Source organism: Aedes aegypti, chromosome 2 (genome assembly GCF_002204515.2).
Source record: "Aedes aegypti strain LVP_AGWG chromosome 2, AaegL5.0 Primary Assembly, whole genome shotgun sequence".
NCBI classification, from domain to species: Eukaryota; Metazoa; Arthropoda; class Insecta; order Diptera; family Culicidae; genus Aedes; species Aedes aegypti.
In genome coordinates, this window is record NC_035108.1 from 377996165 (window position 1) to 378016930 (window position 20766).

The 20766-nt window shown below is 38.4% G+C and overlaps 1 protein-coding gene across 2 annotated transcripts in view; it reads right to left on the minus strand.

Moving 5' to 3' along the window:
* The window catches only part of LOC5565328 (inositol-pentakisphosphate 2-kinase), a 344143-nt gene that overhangs the window by 225769 nt on the left and 97608 nt on the right, over positions 1-20766 (minus strand). For both annotated transcript variants that reach the window (XM_001649622.2, XM_021846800.1), the window contains one exon: positions 3635-3667. The gene's annotated coding sequence lies outside the window, so the exon portion shown is untranslated. The remainder of the gene's footprint in view (positions 1-3634; positions 3668-20766) is intronic.

Genomic DNA, 20766 nt, shown 5'->3' on the forward strand with positions numbered 1-20766 from the left:
CCGACTGAATTTCCCCATAATAAAGAATCAATCAATCAATCTGAAAAGGTAGGAAACATATTCTCTGAGAGTATTTTTGAGCTGTTGGTGAATAACTAAGGATTCTGAGGGAATGGATGCATGTCGTTAGGCCGAATGCTGTTAGGCCGAATGCCGTTAGGCCAAATTTCATTAGGCCGAAAGGGTCTTTAGGCCGAAATAACATTTGATCATTTACTACTATTCCAAATATTGTGGGCTTCTAGGAAAGGACCCATTGACAAATTTCATAACGTTGAAGGAGTGGGTGGGTGCCAAAAATAATTATTTTTGGCGTTATGAAATTTGTGAATGAACCCTTATTTAAATTCTCCTAATCTAACAACTAACAATCCATTCGACCTGAAAATTAATTCAGCGGCTTCTAGGAATGCTAATTACCCAACCTTAGAACTATCTGCCATTTTCGGCCTTATGACCTTTTCGGCCTAACGACCCTTTCGGCCTAACGACCCTTTCGGCCTAACGACATTTGGCCTAAGGGGATAAAACCGTAGAGAATATCTTAACAATTTCCGAATATTCAAGGACTTATTGCAGAAAACAGAAAACTTTATTCCTGAATTGTTGGTGAATATTTTGGAATTCTTGGAGAATGTCTGGACAAACTTTGAATGTTGGCGTATAACGAGTGAATTCTAGATTTTTTTTCTGAACTAATTAACGCTAGCAGAGAACGATTTTTTTTTAATTTTCAAGATTATTTTTGGATTATTGATAAATACTAAAAACTCTGAACGAATGGTTTAATATATATGTATGTTGATAACAAGAAATTCATGGAATATTTCTTAACCAATAAAGGATCACAAAGATCTATGAGAGATTATCTGAACAAATTAACCCTCTACTAATACCCGACCTCGCCTTTAGACGGGGTACACTTTGGAATTTTGTGTATTTTTTCGTAGCTTTTGTATATTTGAAAAATGTTTGAAACATTGTATTTTTGTATAACCTACAAATACCTGAAGTACATTCAACGTGTAATATAAAATATCGTATTTTTCTACAATCAACTTATTACAGAAGAAGAGCCTGATGGTATTAAAATAATATTCAAACCTGTTTTTCCGTTAGTTACAATGATAATAAAATATCTTCAAGAAAAATATAATAATATTTTCAAATGCTTTGTAATAAATTTAATTTTTATTATTACCAAAATCAGTAACCAAAAGAGCCTTCAAGAAAAAATGAAAACATATAGGGATCTTCATATATAAAAATTATAAAAATATAAAACCAAAATTCATAAATTTGCGAATAAAAATGAATCATTGTCTAAAACGTGTTTAGGACTATTTCAGATAACGAAAAATGATATATCGATGGAAAATCAAAATTTGGTTATTAGAGGGTTAATAATGATGATAGTAACGAAAAATCCTCGAATATTTTTGAGTACTACAGGATTAATGAGCACTTTTCGAATATTTTTAAATTGTTGGTGAATGCTTATGAATTCTGAGAGAATGTCTGAACAAATTGATATTGTTGACATTCTCAACATTGCTATTTCTTCCAAATTTTTTACCTAAAGTTTTGATCATTTTCCTAGTATCATATTCTTTGAACAATTCTGAAATTATCTCAAAATTTTAGGTAATTCTCAAAAGTTTTCATCTCTAAATAAGACTAATAATAATTATAGTGAACTCTCCATGACTCGATGTTGAAAGAATCATCGAGTTAGGGAGGTATCGGGTTATAGAACAGAAAAACTAGTGCAAATGCTATCCAAGGGATTATCGAGGAAGGCATGAAAACCAACTTTTGCTATGGTTCTCTAACTCGATTTCGAGATATAGAATGTCGAGTAAGGGAGAGTTGACTGTACTTCAAATATTCTTTCATGAAGTCCTCTAGAAATTCCTTGAGAAATATCAAAATGAATTTGACAAAAAATATCCATGATTTTCTAGGAATCGTGAAGGATATTTTTATATTTTTTTGGAAATTTCTGGAAAATTCTGAGACTCATTTCTAAAAGGAATCCTACTGTAACATTTAAAGGAAATATTCAATAAATTTCCTAAAAATGTTAGCAAGGATCAATGAAAGAACTCTTAACCTTCTAAGAAGCTATTGGAGGATTTTCTAGATAAATCGATAAGATAATTATTGAAAAAATGTTTTAAATCGCTGGATAATTATCCAGCAAGATTTTCTGATGAATTTATTGAGAGCCATCAGACGGATTCTCTGAAAATAATAATGTGGAAATGATCGCAGGAAGTATTGAAGTAGCACAGTATAACAAAAATAACATTTTTGACTTTCTCGAAGATCAAATAATGTGTTTCTTGTAAATTTGGAGTTCTTTTATTTCATAGAATTTTTCAGGAAGTCCTTCAAAATTCTTAGAAAATTTCACAAGGAATTAGTCTCAAAATGTAGATGATATGAACACGGTAATGGATTCAGCAACCCTGAATTAAGTAAATAGTGATATTTTGGAGCTTGAGACAAAAAAAAAAAATTCCGAAGTAATGCTGTAATGTTAACTAAGTAAAACTTAAATTGAAATTTTGTAGAATCTATAAAGATTTATCAAGAGTAAATTCCTAGAGATATTTCTGCAGGAACTTGGTGATAAATCTCTGGTTGGATTATTTGAAAAGTTTTGGAGGATTTTTTTTATAGATTTTTTTTGAATTATTCTAGAATATATTTTAGGAAAAATTCTAAGAGAGGTCGTGGACGAACTTTTAAAGGAATCCATTAGAAAACGCTGAAAGTTTGACTGTAATAAACTTTTGAGGATTTTTTTCTTAACTTCTTTTAAAATCTTTGGAAAATTTATTAGAATAACTACTGGAATAGTCGTTGGAAGAACAAGTGAAACAAAAGCTCTGGAGTAAATACTGGGATAGCCTCATATTTTTTTAGAGTAATCCCTGTAGAAATTATTGAAGGTAGTTAAGTTGGATTTGCTTGAGAAATTTCTCTAAGTATGGAGGGATATCTGGAAGGGTCTCAAGAAGTACTCCAGACTAAATTTCGGAAGAAATCACTAAAAAAAATCTCAAAACTTTTCCTCGAAAAAAGTATTTGAAGAAATTGCTAAAGAACCTGTTGAATAATCGCGTATTTGAAGCCAATGGAGTTTTGCACCAGTATCAATTACAAGAAAAAAAGTGACTTTAAATACCATTCTAGTCCAAAAGACCTTTCATTAAACATAGAGACTTGCATTAAAATAGTGACCAAGTCTCTTAAAAGAGACCTACTACCATCCCTGCGTCCTACGAGAAAGCCTTCACGAAGCGGGTTGGTGGCGGCAATAACCTCGCCGTGACGGTGACCAGCCTAGGTTTGCTGGAGACTCGTGAGCAACTCATTGTAATCTTCCGTTTATCTTCAGAAAGCATATTGACTCGCCACCAATGCTTCCTAAATAAAAGCATTATTTGGGACGTACCTTCATATCTCGGCACCAGACGAAAGGTGTGCGCAAGCATCCACCGAAAAGGTGTCGACAACTCTTCTGTAGTAAGGCATACAACACGGTTTTGCGGTTTGGCCAGCTTGGGAGAGGAAAATTACCCTTTCGATATGGTTTCACCGCTGGTCGATTAGTGCTGCAACTTACCTTATTTGTGCCGTGCCGTGGAACCAGGAACGTCTGGAAAGCAAGAAAGTGGAAATTACTTTCGATATTTTTGACATTATGACGCTAAATGAAAAAGAGAGTGAGTTCGGGGGGCATTCGATCATTGACGACATCGTGAACCATGAACTTGCGAGTTCAGTTTCTTCGAAAATTGATCTATGTTTCATTTCTGTAGTTGCCTATCATTAAATATAGCATTAATGCAATCAATCTGTGATATTAATTATCGATCACTTAAACCTTGATCCCACTGCTAAAGTTCAACAACTCCTGGCTAATTCCAGCAAATTCTGAAATGCCGAAAATGGAATAATGGGAACCTTTGTTTTTTGTCATTAAATTAAAGAGCCTGGACTTGTGGATGTTTTGAATTGTTGTTTACAAAAATGATCAGTAGGTTCTCTTCGAGTTGGATCGTAATGCCAGAGAGAAGTGGAAGAAATGATTAATTCAGAATATCTTCAAATGGAATCACAATACAATCAGTTATTTGGTACAACCGCACCGTAGTAAAACAAAGTACTTCATAATATGAAATCAGTTCCCCAACAAAACTTCCAAGTTGAATCATTCAAACCAGTTTCTCTGCTGGAGGGTAAATATTAGTCAAAAGGTCCGCCCGTCCCATGTCTGCCTGTTTTATGTGATTAATTTACGACCTCTTGAAGCGCATCGGACCGGAGACAAGTTTCCAGATTGAGCAGCAAACAAATCCTGCATTTAATGCTCGAATAGCAGTGCACCTTCCATAAAAGGAATACCCAAAGATCCTAGCTCAAGAAATGTGATGATAAAAAATAAATGTCCCTGCTGGCATCCGTCCATTTTTATTGTCATCGAGTTTCGTCATCCACGGAAAGTAGACATCGGATATGCGCCTTTGGACCCTTACGTCCTGTCGTTGTCTCAACCTTACGAGGGAACGTTTGACTTCCCATCCATATCGGCGACCGAAAAACTCCGAGGGATCCCAAAAACGTCGCTATAATTAAGCGTGTGAATTTCAGATTTATGAAACATTATATTTGTCATCTTTCCCTTTTCTTGGTTTAATTTTTACGGCTGCGCCCTAGCTGGTACCGAAATTTGACTCTCTCTTGGGCCCAGCAGGAAAATAATGGTACCTAACCGAAAAAAAAGAACTGTAACCGGCAGACCGAATTGACGAAGTCGAACCAGGAGAAGCCACTCAACCAAGGAAAAAGGGAACGGAAGAAGATTATTGTGGGTCGTTGATAGCCAGTTTTATGTGTGAGTGTTCTTCGCTGCTGACAAGGGAAATCCAAAGATGTCCATGCTGACGGCCTGGTTATAATTGTCCATCGAAACACAGGAGATGGATTCCGAAATTGGTTGATTTCCTTTCTCCGAAATTGCTTTTGCGAGATAATGTCACCGGACGGTGACTGTCGGTAACAGATTTACGATGAAGGAGGAGAAGTTACGGAAATTTTGAGTTACATTCCGACCTGTTTTCACGATCATTAAATTGAGAATCCTAAAATTACATGTTTAACAAGGTAGAAATATATTTCAAGATTTGTTTAATTTTTCAAGTGAGGTACATAAATTATTTAGGAACACGCAACGCTACTTAACTTGAATCAAATCAAAATTTCTGAAAGTTCATCCATTCATTTATTTAGTTGACATCTAAACAGATAATACTGAATCACCAATTTCACGCCACAAAACTCGGTTCGTGGCCGCATCTCTCCATCCTCGGTTCTGCTCCACGCTCGCCAAATCGATAAGCACTTGATCCGCCCACCTAGCTCGCTGCGCTCCACGCCTTCTTGTACCAACCGGATCCGAAGCGAACACCATCTTTGCAGGGTTGCTGTCCGGCATTTTTGCAACATACCCTGCCCATCGTATCCTTCCAGATTTGGCCACCTTCTGGATACTGGGTTCGTCGTAGAGTTGGGCGAGTTCGTGGTTCATCCTTCGCCGCCACACACCGTCAAAGATCGTCCTAAGCACCCGACGTTCGAAGACTCCAAGTGCTTGCAGGTCCTCCTCGAGCATCGTCCACGTTTTTAATGCCCGTAGAGGACTACCGGCCCTATGAGCGTATTGTACATGGTACATTTGGTGCGGGTGTAAATCTTTTTTGACCGCAGCTTCTTGTGGAGGCCATAGTAGGCTCGACTTCCACTGACGATGCGCCTCCATATTTCACGGCTAACGTTAATGTCAGCCGCAGTGATGGGAAATGTACTGTCGCAAACATTTACCACCTCGACATTCACATTTTTCTACACGACCATCAAAATCCAAAGCAAACCATGACCGTTCAAAACAAAAAAATGTCACGGCTCTTCAAAACTGTAATCTTCTTCTTCGTAACGTTTTTTCAAACCCGAATGCGAAATGACTCGAGCACAGTAATAACACGATTTTTCCGGTTTTCGGGGTTTTGCATTTTTGCTCGATAAAGGCAGCATGAAATTGAACTTGTTTATATGTATCGCAACGGAATGATTGTGCTCTTGCTATTAAAGCTAAAAGATTTTAATTAATTGAGAACACACGCGAAATATTAGCGATTGAATTATTTAACATTTTTTTTAATCATTCACCTCGAGATGGCTGCCCGAAAACGGTCATAGTGGAGAGACAAAAACAGTCAAACAGTGCACAGTGGGCGAAAACCGACCCAAAATCGCACTTATTTCGTGACGCTGATTTCAGGAGGTGGGAAGTAGCTATTTTCATTGAAAAACATGCGAGGAATCGAATGGCGCCATTTTCATTCACCGCACGCCATCGGAAGTACCTCATTTTGCCCCATTTTCCCCTTTCTGATATGAAAACTAAAGTTTTTAGGAGTTGATTTGCTTCTGCTGATTAAAATCGATGAATTATATAATTGAAAACCCATCTGCAAACCAAATATGTATATTAAAAATAACATTTTTGGACAAACTTGACCAACGTACCAGTTTACCCCCTTTTCCCCTATGATTTAGACATTTTGATAGTTTCAATAAATTCCTCAAATCTGACACTTGATTTACAATTCATAACTCGCAAACCCTTCCATTAAAAGTTTGCGAAATGGACTGAGGGATATATTGAACTCTGCAGACCACGACGAATAGCTCATTTTACCCCTCTTCCCCTAATATTTCTTCATATATGGCAGTTTTACGATATTTCATATTACTGCCGCCAGATTTTCAATTCAAACCGACAAAACCTATTGTAAAACAGTAGTATGTGAAAGCGACATATGCGTGAATCATGGTTTACGAACCATGATAAATAGCTCATTTTGCCCCTTTTCCCCTATAATTAGCTTTATACGAAGATGTACTACAGAAATATGAATACTGCAGTTAGATTTTAAACTTTAAACATATAATTTATTTTATAAAATTGTATGGAAATTTGACAGATGCATATATCAAGCTTAGCGTACCATGGTGAATAGCCCATTTTACCCCTTTTCCCCTAATATTTCTTCATATATTTCAGTTTTACGATATTTCATATTACTGCCGCCAGATTTTCAACTCAAACTACCAAATCCTTTCGCAATACAGTAAGTAAATGCAACATATGCGTGAATCATGATTTACGAACCATGGTAAATTGCTCATTTTGCCCCTTTTCCCCTATAATTAGCTATATACGAGGATTTACTATTTTTCTGAATACTGCAGTTAGATTTTAAACTTTAAACATATAATTTATTTTGTAAAATAGTATGAGAATTTGACAGATGCATATATCAAGCTTAGCGTACCACGGTGAATAGCCCATTTTACCCCTTTTCCCCTACACTTCGGATATATATGGAAGTTTAACGATATTTCACATTACTGTCGCTAGATTTTCAACTCAAACTACCAAATCCTGTCGCAATACAGTAAGTAGAAGCAACATATGCGTAAATCATGGTTTACGAACCATGGTAAATAACCATAGGTAAATTATATGTTTAAAGTTTGAAATCTAACTGCAGTATTCAGAAAAATAGTAAATCTTCGTATAAAGCTAATTATAGGGGAAAACGGGCGAAATGAGCTATTTACCATGGTTCGTAAATCATGAATCACGCATATGTTGCTTTAACTTACTGTATTGCGAAAGGATTTGGTAGGTTGAGTTGAAAATCTGGCGGCAGTAATATGAAATATCGTAAAACTGCCATATATGAAGAAATATTAGGGGAAGAGGGGTAAAATGAGCTATTCGTCGTGGTCCGCATAGTTCGATATATCCCTCAGTCCATTTCGCAAACTTTTAATGGAATCCGATTGTAGAATTTTTATAAGGGTGATCCCGTACTCTACAAGTATAATTGAATAAATAAATAAATAAATAAATAAATAAATAAATAAATATGAAGAAATATTAGGGGAAAAGGGGCAAAATAGGTAAAATGGGCTATTCACCGTGGTACGCTAAGCTTGATATATGTATCTGTCAAATTTCCATACTATTTTACAAAATAAATTATATGTATAAAGTTTAAAATCTAACTGCAGTATTCAGATATATAGTAAAACCTTCGTATAAAGCTAATTATAGGGGAAAAGTGGCAAAATGAGCTATTTATCATGGTTCGTAAACCATGATTCACGCATATGTCGCTTTCACATACTACTGTTTTACAATAGGATTTGTCGGTTTGAATTGAAAATCTGGCGGCAGTAATATGAAATATCGTAAAACTGCCATATATGAAGAAATATTAGGGGAAAAGGGGAAAAATGAGCTATTCGTCGTGGTCCGCAGAGTTCGATATATCCCTCAGTCCATTTCGCAAACTTTTAATGGAAGGGTTTGCGAGTTATGAATTGTAAATCAAGTGTCAGTTTTGAGGAATTTATTGAAACAATCAAAATATCTAAGTTATAGGGGAAAAGGGGTAAACTGGTACGTTGGTCAAGTTTGTCCAAAAATATTATTTTTCATATACATATTTGGTTTTCCGATGGGTTTTCAATTATATAATTCATCGATTTTAATCAGCAGAAGCAAATAAACTCCTAAAAACTCTAGTTTTCATATCAGAAAGGGGAAAATGGGGCAAAATGAGGTACTTCCGATGGCGTGCGGTGAATGAAAATGGCGCCATTCGATTCCTCGCATGTTTTTCAATGAAAATAGCTACTTCCCACCTCCTGAAATCAGCGGCACGAAATAAGTGCGATTATGGGTCGGTTTTTGCCCACTGTGCAGTGTGTGAACCGTTGGCAGCGCAACGCCTGATGGTATTGATGCTGCTGCTGCGTTGTGTTTTGGTTGACTGGCAGAATCGATGAACTGTGGCACATTGTGATCACAGTTCCCGAGCCTGGTCAGCCGTCAGCAAGGATCCAAAGTAGACGAACTCGTCGACCACCTCGAACGTATCCCCGTCTATCATAACACTGCTACCTAGGCGAGGCCTGTCGCGCTCGGCCCCACCAGCTAGCATGTACTTTGTCTTGGACGCAGTCATCACCAATCCAACTTTCGCTGCCTCGCGTTTCAGGCGGATGTACAGGTCTGCCACCTTTTCAAATGTTCGGCCGACAATGTCCATATCATCCGCGAAGCATACAAATTATCCGAATCTCGTAAAAATCGTACCCCGGCTGTTGAGCCCGGCTCTCCGCATAACACCTTCTAGCGCAATATTGAACAACAGGCACGAAAGTCCATCGCCTTGTCGTAGTCCCCGGCGGGATCCAAACGAACTGAAGTGTTCGCCTGAAACCTCCACACAATTTTGCACACCTTCCCGATGAAGTGAGATATTTACAGTTCCACGTACCGAGCTTCCAATCGCTAGTCCCTTTCCGTCGCTGTGATCTTCGCCGATTGTCCCGGTTCGTATTCTCTCGTTGATTATTCGTTGCTTGATGTTTTTACTATGGTTTTTTTACTTTTATTATGGAATTTCGTTGGTAGTATGATTACATTAGTCTACGCATAAATCAAATTGCTGTAGCGGTAAAGGTACAGCTATTTCACAAAACCATGTTGAAGGTTGTGGCTTTGAATTCCACTGGTCGAGGATCATTTCTGATTCGACTTCCCGTTTGAAACATATAAAAAAAAACTTGCGACCATATGGCACAGTGTACAATTAAATGAAAATTTGGAATGAAAAAAAAATTCTGGCCTTCATGGTATTTAAACGAATAGCAAGTATTTTTAAAGACTCCGACACGTTAATGCTTCCAGTGGACGATTTTCTCTTTGGAGGAAGTACCACATTAGGCAACGGACTAGCATGCAACGCCCAGTGGCACAGTTGGAATACATTTCTGACGAAAAGTTTTCCGAACTGAAGCAGGAATCGAACCCATACCCCTTGACTCGATGCGGTTAAATGTTTGGTAACACCAACCGCACGGCCACGAAGCCCACGCGAATTTTAAATCAATATATATCAAAATCCAGATGAAAGTTGGGGTCTTCAGTAAAGTTGTTCTGGAGATAGAGCGCCATCTGATGGTACCACACTCAATTCGGAATTTGACCGCTAGGTGACACTAGTGGGCATGAAACTTTAATTTTTGGTATAGATATCTCAGAAGCCTGTCCATTTAGAAATATGGCGTCTTCGGCAAAATTGTTCTGTAACTCAATGGCTATCATTGTTCGAGCTAGTTGATTCAATTTTTTTTTTTCAATTTTGCGGCGCTAGTGAACTTTTGTTTTGCAAATATCTCAGAAACCTGAAAACTTAGAAAGATGGAGTGTTCGACAAAGTTATTAAGTAGCGTAAGAGCTATCATTATTTGAGACAAGAAATCTTGACTTTGAGCTGCTGAACAACTCTTCCTAAGACGTTAACTTTCTAAATACAGTCATCTCTCCCTTACTCGATATTCTGTATCTCGATATTTCCCCTAACTCGATGGAATGCGCGGTCCCTTCAATCTAGCATGCTTTGATATCTCTGTAAGTCGATAACTCTCTAACTCGATGTTCCCTAACTCGATGCTATCTGTTTTAGTTTTCCAAGTAAATTTACCTTTCTAACTTGATATTTTCATGAAAAAATTCCAAATGTCCTCCAAACGTTAATAAATTTCATGAATTTGATTATTATGATTAAATTGATAGTAGAATTAAAGTTTACTGCCAATTTCTGGGCGCTAAAATTTTTAATTTTTGCTGATCGGTAAAAAAGTGTCGCATAGGTAAATGTGGTTAAATTGTATTGTTTTTCACATGAGAATAACTATTCTGAATGTATTTTGTCAACATACAGTCGCCTCTCCACATCTCGATATCGAGATAGGCAGAGATCGAGACACAGAACAAATTTTTATAGAATACTAGATTGAAAATCACTCCGTTACCAGGAAAATCAACAACAAACAGATGTTATTTTGTCTTCGCAAATTGTTTTGAATCCCTAAAATTTGGTCTAGTAACCTTTGATAATGGGCATATCGACATACAGAGAGAAAATCGGGAACGACAATCACATCGAGATAGGGAGATATCGAGATAAGGAGGATATCGAGATAGGGAGAGTGAAAATATATGCAGAACGAAGGGACCGAAGCAATCATCGACATAGGGAGAGATATCGAGATGTAGAACATCGAGATGTGGAGAGTCGACTGTAATAAAGAGATTTAAATTTGAAAAATGTGTGTTCTGTATCTCGATACCTCCCTAACTCGATGGTCCCTTCAATATCGAGTAAGGGAGAGTTAACTGTAGTCGGGTTCCTGAGATATTTGCGAAACATATGTTTCATGCTTATTGGCATCACCTGGTGGCAAAAAATCAAATCAAATAGCTCGATCAATGCATGCCATTGGCTTATTAAACAACTTTGCTGAGGACGCTATCTTTCTAAGTGGTCATGATTCTGAGATATCTGTAAAAAATAATCATGTACACTAGCATTGGCTTAGCAAAATTTTGAATTAACTAGCTCGAACAATGATAGTCCAACTTTGTCAAAGACGCTATCTTTCTAAGTGGTCAGGCTCCTGAGATATTCGTAAAACAAAAGTATCGTGAGCATGCAACTAGCGCCGCCTGGTGGCAAAATCTCGAAGAGTTTCACGTAGAATATGAAAAACCAAAAATGTATAATTATACAATTAAATCAGCTCCGTAATACATCAGAGCCCTTGAGCTTGCTAATAAACAATCAATTATGATAAATTTAAACGAGATACGATTATTAAATGTAATTGAAAACATTCAGGGACATGTTGCAGTATTTAACCCATATAGGCCTGAGTGAAATAAAAAATGCTAAAACTTTCATAGCTCAGCTAATACTTAACGGATTCAAATATATTTTTGTCAGTATACTAACACACATATTTAGTTTCTAATGAATGAATGAATTGTCTTTATTAACGAGACTTTCAGCCCTTGGATTTAGTTTCTAGAAGTGACCAGAGGAACTCGGGAATATCCCATTGGCCGGAGTTATTCCAGTGAGCAACTGGGTCAAGTCGGGTAAAAAACATATTTTTTGGTACATGCCAAGATATCTTTATTTGTTTGCAATGACTTTCATTTTAATTTGCATAAATCATTAAAATCTGATATTCAACATTATAAACAAAAAGGTTTGCACCAAAATTGCGTTCCAGCTAAACGTTATTTTTTGGGGGACATTCAAAATTACAGTAAGAGCGTCAGTAGGTTAGAGTTGGTTACAGTCAAACCTCCATGGCTCAGTAGGGAACCGCACTGTTATGATTTTGTATGGATTTTTGATTTTTACTGGCCTGAACAACACAAATTTCATGGCGGAGTGAAAAAGAGTCCAAAATCACCCCATGGAAAAATTTCATAGTTATTATGATGGTCCCTCGAAACAGCTTTCCGAAAGATTTCTGTTCTATGACTCGATTCTTCTATGAGTCCCTACAATATCGACTCATAGAGAGTTACTGTACATACTTTCCTGTAACCTCTTCACATCCTCTATTTTCTTCTAATTAAATTCTTGCTCGAATTGCTTTACAATCACTCATACCCCCTATAAACACCATAATTACATTATGATACAAGTTTATAAAGTTTACGAGAAGCGTAACAGTGATTAAGGATGTCTTAGGGGGCAAAAATTGCGTTCCATAATCATTTACGGTATTTTTCATGGACTTTTAGATAATCCTTGTAAATTACCCACCTTATTATAACGAAATTATCTCTGAAATCGCCTTCTTATCAAAACCATAAACCATACGACATCTTTCTTCACCGGCTTATGCAGATCAGATGAAGTGTAACAGTGTCTGAGTGGCCCATAGGCGGTGGCTCAAATTGCGGTTTTTTTTCAGAGGCAGGATTCCAGTAGGGCCGTAAGTGAGGGGGATTTGATTATAAACTTTTTTGTAATCCCTATACATTCCCCATCTTATTAAATTATATCCCTAGTCTTAAAATCCATACCCCCAAGGCACCATTATGCCCCCAACTTATGAAGTTCTCAGGGGGGCTTTCAGGATTCCAGTAGGGGTATAAGTGAGGTTGGGATTGATTGTAAACTTTTCTGTAACCCCATTACATCTCCAATTTTATTCTACTGAAATTTCAGACAAAAGCTCCTTTAAGGTGAAGATGAATCGAAGCCAACCCTCAAATTTTCGAGAGCACGGATCTGGAGAACCAAACGTCTGCTTAAGCTGAAAACTTAATCGATTGGTCACCACCAGCTAGTGATCAATCGATTAAGTTTTCAGCTTAAACGGATGTTTGGTTCTCCAGATCCGTGCTCTTGAAAATTTGAGGTTTGGCTTCGATTCATCTGCACCTTAAATCCGACATGCCCCTGACTGATTATCGGCCTTCGGGTACTTTGCGCCTTTTGGCTCTTTCTGTCTTTTGGTTTTCCAGCCTTTCGAAATTACGCCTTGTAGTATTTGCTCTCTTTAAGCATTCTATATTATAGTTTTCTACCTGTCCAGATTACCAGACATAATGCGAACTACGTTGAATATGTAATCATGGTAATTAGAAATTTTGATCCGATATTTCAAAATATTACTCAACAGTGTTTCCAGCTTAAATACCAGTATCATCAATGAAGACCCGCTTGAGGAGGACTTGCAAGCTCTTGGAGTGTTCGAACGCCGGGTTCTTAGGACGATCTACAGCGATTTGCAAGAGAAACCCTAAGATGGCTAAAGCTGAAAGGATACGCTGGGCAGGCATGTTGCAAGAATGTCGGACAATAGACCTGTAAACATGGTGTTCGCTTCGAATCCAATCGAAAACAGAGGGCGTGGGGCATAGCGAGTTAGGTGGATTAACGAGGTGTACCAGGACTTCGAGAGCATGGGTCGCAGTCGAGGATGGAGAGAAGCGGCCATGAGCCGAATGAATTGGTTAAATATGTTTTATCAAGTTAATTGATGAAAAAAAATAATGTTAATGGGAAGCCCGCAAGTTATATAACGTCTACTCAATGTTTCCATAAATGTTCGTCATCTTTCATTAGATCAGAAAATTTTATTTTAATTGTACAGTGTTGCCAGCCACAATTTGGTTTATTAAGCTCCAAGGAGGTCCAATACACCAGCTCATTATATTTAAAAACTCCTCAAACATTCAAGGTCAAGTCTTGCAGTGATTTCAGATCGAACTTTCGCAAATAGTGTTACCAGCTTTTAAATAATGTATTTCATACGACATACATAGTAGCTGTTATTCACTCCATCATCATTTTTAGTTCCAATTTATTATGATTTATTTGAATCTGATGGAAGTGTTGCCGTCTAACTTCAGAAATATCTTCTAGGTTTTGGCTTCCGGTCTGTTCTGCTAAAAACAAATTTTATGTTTTCATCTGACGTTTCGTTCATCAGAATTCAGTAATAGTCGACCGCTAAAAATAGGTTGAAATATAACTTCACTAAACGATCAAGAGAAATTATGCAACACTACTTTCTAGTTTTTATAAAATACAATAGACGATTCCAACAGGGCAAACAACTTCAACTACAATAAATGAAAACCGTTTATTTTTTCTTTTATAAGCTACACTCCATCATATGCCAGATCGCACGGTGATGCCTACATAATGCAGGCGAGACAGTTTCCGACCAGAGCCATACACGCAATTTCCATTTATTATTCAAATTTGAAAAACGCCTCTATCTCTACGAGTGGCATAGGCGAGGTTAACCATTTTGAACGGACTCAACCGACGTTTCCATAGTTGTGGTTGGTAAAAGTGCGTAAATGTAGGTACGCTGAACAGACGCCACCAGAGAAACCGAAACCGTCTGCAATCAGACTCGATGCGTGAGTCTTAACCGCGCGGGACAGGAAATTGCAGATTTCGAAAAACTCGAAATCATAGGTAATGCCGATGTGAGACGAATGATTGTTTTTTTTTTTTAGCGTTTTGGCACAAAGTCATATTTCCAAAGGTGACGGTCACTCCATACAATCAGGCAGTATTTGCGTATTTCGAAGGTTGTTGTTTTGTCCGGTGTCAAATTAGCACCGAAGTTATAAATTTGGACAGCAAATTTACAACATTGGATATTGCTAATAGAGAAAGGTTAATTTGTGTGGACTCGACATGGATAAAAAGTCGCCTTCCAATTGGCACATCCAACCAATCGGGCCATTTGCCTGTCCACGGGGTGTGTTAGATAGGATCTGTTGACTTTGACGACAAGGTGTTAATTATCTACTATAACAAAATTAGCGCATTTTGTTGATGTGTTCGGTGCCATGTATCTGAGAAGGATAGACTTTTTGAGGAAAAGTTGACTCATCAGCCGGGGATTCGATGAACTCGAGATCTTACATTTGTGTTGAGAGTACGTGCACCAAAATGCGTTCAACTTGATGATTTGCACGCCTTTACTGAGAGTATAACAGGCTTCTACCTGCAGGCTCTTTGGCTTTACCTAAAATATTTATCTTAGTTGGTCGGTGTTTAGTCAGACTGGACCAAGTGCTTTTTAGCGATGTCAGTGAAATATACTCTAAGTATATGGAATAACAGAGTTTTTGCATAATTTGCTCTTATATTGGAACTCATCTATTCGATGAATCATCTGTATCAAAATAGCATCAAAAAGATCAGAACTGTTTGAGCTCTTGATGAAACTGTACAAGCCCAAATTTCATGTAGTCCGGTCTGTCTGCACACCGACCAGTTGATCTGCTTAAGGAAAACATTTATTGATTTATTCAAGCCTCAGTTATTAAATGTGCGATACAAAAGTTTGACATTATCAAGTTTGTACTCTTTGTTCTTTCGTCATAAAAGCTTGCTTCATTGAGTTCAGTACAAAAGCAAATTATATATTTCCCACATATATATTATCAGCAGCTTACAATCATCCGCCAATAAACGCATTCCTTTACACGTACCTCCCCGACAGTGTTTAGCATTTTGAACAGCGGAACCCTTTGCTTCCAGATATGAAAAACGCCAAATTCGTGCCGGACCACTTACTGTCGGTCCGTATAGTGGAGGGAGGTAATAATTCGTTTTCCACTTTTTCTCACATACAGCAGTAGGTCCTGTGCGACAGAACCGGGACAACCGTTACATTTTAATACCATAATTAATCATTCCCGTGTGAAGTGTATGCAGTTGCCGTTTCCCCTTTTTTCGGTGTCCTTGCCAGTACTAATTACTACCTCAGAACAGAAAGTCGACCAATTACCTCAATGACGGGTGTGGACCACTACTTTCAGTTCTTTTCAACTGTGAATTTTCCTACATGCTTTTTGTAGGTCGATTCCGCGCGCTTATTCTGACCCTATTCATTTTTGACATGGCCGTTGACATTCAGGGACCCAACAAGACTCGATTGACTATCTGCACCATAACGAGCCAAACGAAAATTACCACACTGTAAAAATTCTACGTTGCACCCCTACGTTTGTTCATTTGGACTATCAGGAACCACTGTCAAAATTTGAACGGAATCCCATTGGAGATTCTATGTAATTCATTAGTACCAGTACTATATTTAATTGTACAATCAAGACTTCATGCCAAGCACTGTCGAATGCTTTTTCTATATCTAGAAGAGCAAGACTAGGAAAATAGTCTTCAGATTTGTTCAGATTTGTTGAGGATGTTTACAAATTTCCTAAGCAACACCCTACCCCCTTTGAATTGACGGATTCCGCTCATATTTAAACAATAGCTTCCGCGGGTCCAAATGAACAAATTCGTGGGTGTAGCTTCAAATCATTGCAGTTTGATCATTATGTACCACCCTACCGCCACAACCTTTTAGCTGGAATCATGTCATTCGTAGTGCAATCAGAGCCCAACGTTTTCACCGGATGATTTACGTGCGAAAGTTAGCGGACCGACACGACACGACGCGTTGAGGTAATCTCTTCAAGAGCTTGAACTCCCGGGTGCACCGTTAAAACAGTAATGTGCACGCAAATCTTCGCGAAACGGTGCTAAAACGTCTCCACACACGCGATAGTTTTAAATAATGCTTGCGCCGCCGCCACCAGTGCTGCTAGCGGAAACGCAAGCCCGAGCTTACGGGCGGCGTGTAACATTGTAAAACATTACAAAATAGGCACCACTGATTGTTTAGGTTTGGGAGCAGCAAAGTACACACGTTGCAGGTCGCATGACACCCATATTTACCTCTATCATCGTCTCTGCGACACATGTGTGCTCCAAACTGAGGCACTTATCCTTCTGTCTGTGCCAAAAAAAGTTGCGTTGTCTGTACCTCCGAGTCATATTTTGACCCCAAATTCAAATCGTTATAACTTCCCGAAATTTACACGGATTTTCTGCTGTTTTGGGATTATGCAATCTTGTTTATTATTAATATGATCACTCTTGTTTCATATAAAAATAGATTTGAAAATATCACTACGAATTTCGGCATTGTATTCCGATGATGTATTTTTAGTACCATTTTTTCAATAATGGTTTCAATAATAATGACCTCAAATACCGGACACAATCTTAAAATGTCTCGAAGTTATTAAGTTTCTACATGCCCCATTGAATGTTTCCACTTTAGGAGTTATGAGGTGGAAACCGATTTATGAACGAATCTGCGTATTGAGGATACGGGGAAAATTCTTCAATTACAGTCTGAACAACATCTATGCGCCGACAAACGATAAACCCGACGACACGAAGGATATGTTTTATGATTGTCTTGACAAGACCTACGGAGAGTGCCCAAAACATGACGTAAAAGTTGTTATCGGGGATGCCAACGCTCAGGTCGGAAGAGAGGATTTTTTCCGTCCAATAATTGGTACGGAGAGCCTTCACTTCGCCACCAATGACAATGGCCTAAGACTAATAACTTTCGCTACAGCTAGAGGGATGGCCATCAGCACACCTACTTTGGACGAAAAGACATCCGAAAGCACACCTGGATGCAACCAAATATACCACGGTTCCGAATTGGCCACATCCCCCGGGGCACCTGGAACCTACTATAAAGTGGTTATGGCAGCCGGTGATGCTGGAAATGCTTCGGAAAGCATAACCTTTGAAAATAATGAAGTTTGACGCCCATATTGATATGGTTCCGGATATGTTCCTAATTAAACACTTCCCCCAGGGCACCTGGAACGTTCTATAGAGTGGTCTGTGCATCTAATGGTTCTGAATACGCTGCAGGAAACATCATTTTTAAGGTTGGTGTCCGCTTGGATATAGCTCCGGATAATATTTACATGATTGGAAATACAAACATGACTGACCATGCTCTCCGGAACCAGTTTTACGGAAATGGTCATATTTCTGAAGATTTCCAACCAATCTTAATGCGTCCAGTGGCATTCAACTTCCTATTAGTTCTAGTTTCTAGGAAAATTGCAAACATCTATCTAACTTTACACCACACAAAAATACAAGCGACAGAAAAAATGACATTTGGACATGACCTCAGAAAATCCGGAACATCTCCGGTGTCCAAAGGCCAATATGCATGGCCAAGGAAGTTCCTAAAACTGGACTAAATTTGCCGTCGACTGCTTCCAGATGCATCCAATTTCATCCATTTTTCATAAAGTTATAAGCATTTGAATTTGGGCAAAATTTTGCCTATCTCAATCATTTTGCCTATCCCCTGTATATGAGGTTAGAAGAGCGATCAAGGAGTTGAAGAACTGTAAGGCTGCTGGAAAAGACGAGCTCCCGGCCGAACTTTTCAAGCACAGTAGTGAGCAGCTGTACGAAATACTGCGCCGTAGTCTGTTAAGGATATGGGAGGAAGGAGAATTGCCTGCTAGCTGGCTGGAGGGCCTCATCTGCCCTCTGTATAAGGAGGGACACAGATTGAAGTGCGACAATAGGGTCCTAAAGCCCTGTCCTAATTTTAGTACCAAACGATTAAGTTTAGGCCAGAATCACATGTTCACTCAATTTTTGTATGATTTTCGTTGGTTTACGGCCAAAAAACATTTTTTTTCGGATTTCTGGGATTTTGTCACACCCTTTGGTTTAAACTCAAATTTTGGGTGTATTTTGTTTTCCGTGTCCCATCCGAAATGTCAAATAGGAACAACCCCAATGTTAAAAAGATGAGCCCCTGTGGCGTTTTTGCCGACTCAGTGAATGTCAAACATGGTCTAAAGTGTCAAGGTTCAAATTTGAACCTATTTTTGTAATTTAATTTTAAATGTGATATAACCGTTATTTGAAAAAGAAAAAATCGCTAAAGTGGTTGCAAGAACATACTATTTCGTCTTATTAAATAAAAACAAGATTTCATTAAAAATTTTAGGACCCTATTACCGAGGAATAATGCTCCTCAATTTGGCGTACAAAATAATGTCACGTGTTCTGTTCAACAGATTGAGACCGCTGGAGGAGTTCTTCGTCGACGAATACCAAGCTGGTTTTCGTGAGGGCCGATCAACGACCGATCAAATGTTTACCTTGCGACAAATCATCGATAAGTTCCGGGAATACAACTTGCAGACTCACCATCTGTTCATTGATTTCAAGGCGGCGTACGATTCAATGAAGAAAAATAAGTTATGGTAGATAATGATAGAACACGGTTTTCCAACGAAACTGATTAGACTGATTCGTGCAACGTTGGATGAATCGAAATCAAGTGTGCGGGTTGCGGATGAGATTTTAATCTCCTTCGTAACCTTAGATGGAATGAAGCAAGGAGATGCGCTTTCGAACTTTTTGATCAACATTGCTCTCGAAGGAGCTATCAGGAGAGCGGGTGTGCAAAGAAGCGGTACCATCGTCACCCGGTCGCAAATGCTTCTGAGTTTTGCGGACGAAATCGATATAATCGGAATTGATCGTCGAGCCGTAGAACAGGAATTCATGCCTTTTAAAAGGGAGACAGCGGGGATTAGACTGACCGTCAACACCAGCAAAACAAAGTACATGATCGCCAGTAGACAGCGTGGTTCCAATCGTGATGTTGGCAGCGAAGTGATGCTGGGTGGTATCCACTCAGTGGATACGAGTAACTGACACTGAAGAAGACTGCAAGTGGTAGTCGAAATATGCGTATCTGTCAAAGATAAGCATTTAGGAGCGGAATTAAAATGTACACGGTACTCCATCTACTTTTAAGTTTCTCTATTGAGATTCTGCTCAGAGGATTCGAACATTAATAAGAGTAGTGCCGAGTAGACAAATTAATGCTTTTCCCTCATCAAACCCCGCGCGGAAGCGACAAATGTCGCATGAGAAAAAAAATACTATTGATAATCGTTTATCATTGTGCCTGGTAATATGTGACCAAATTATCCAGCAATTACAGAAAGCTAAATAAAGTAATACACATTTAACACTAGAATGATGGGTAATATATGGATGTCGCATTCCACAACTAGTGTGTCTCGTGCCTAAAACGGTATTTTTGGACGAGCTGTCAAATCCGCACCTTCTTCAACACCAAATTTTGGTGCTGACAGCCGTGGATGACAGCCGTTTCAGTCCTGTGGATAAATGCAATATGGGCATTTTCGGAACGGGAACGCGGAGATGACGAAAATCGAGGTCCAACACCGTTTCGAAATCCAAGATGGCGTCCTCCGGTTTGATTCAATATGCATATTTTCGGAACGGGCACAACTAGGGGAAAACGAAAATAGATGTCCGACGCCATTTTTTTCGTTGAAAACTCATGCAATATACCGTTTTGATTCATATTACAGACAGCTTCAAATTCCGGACACTC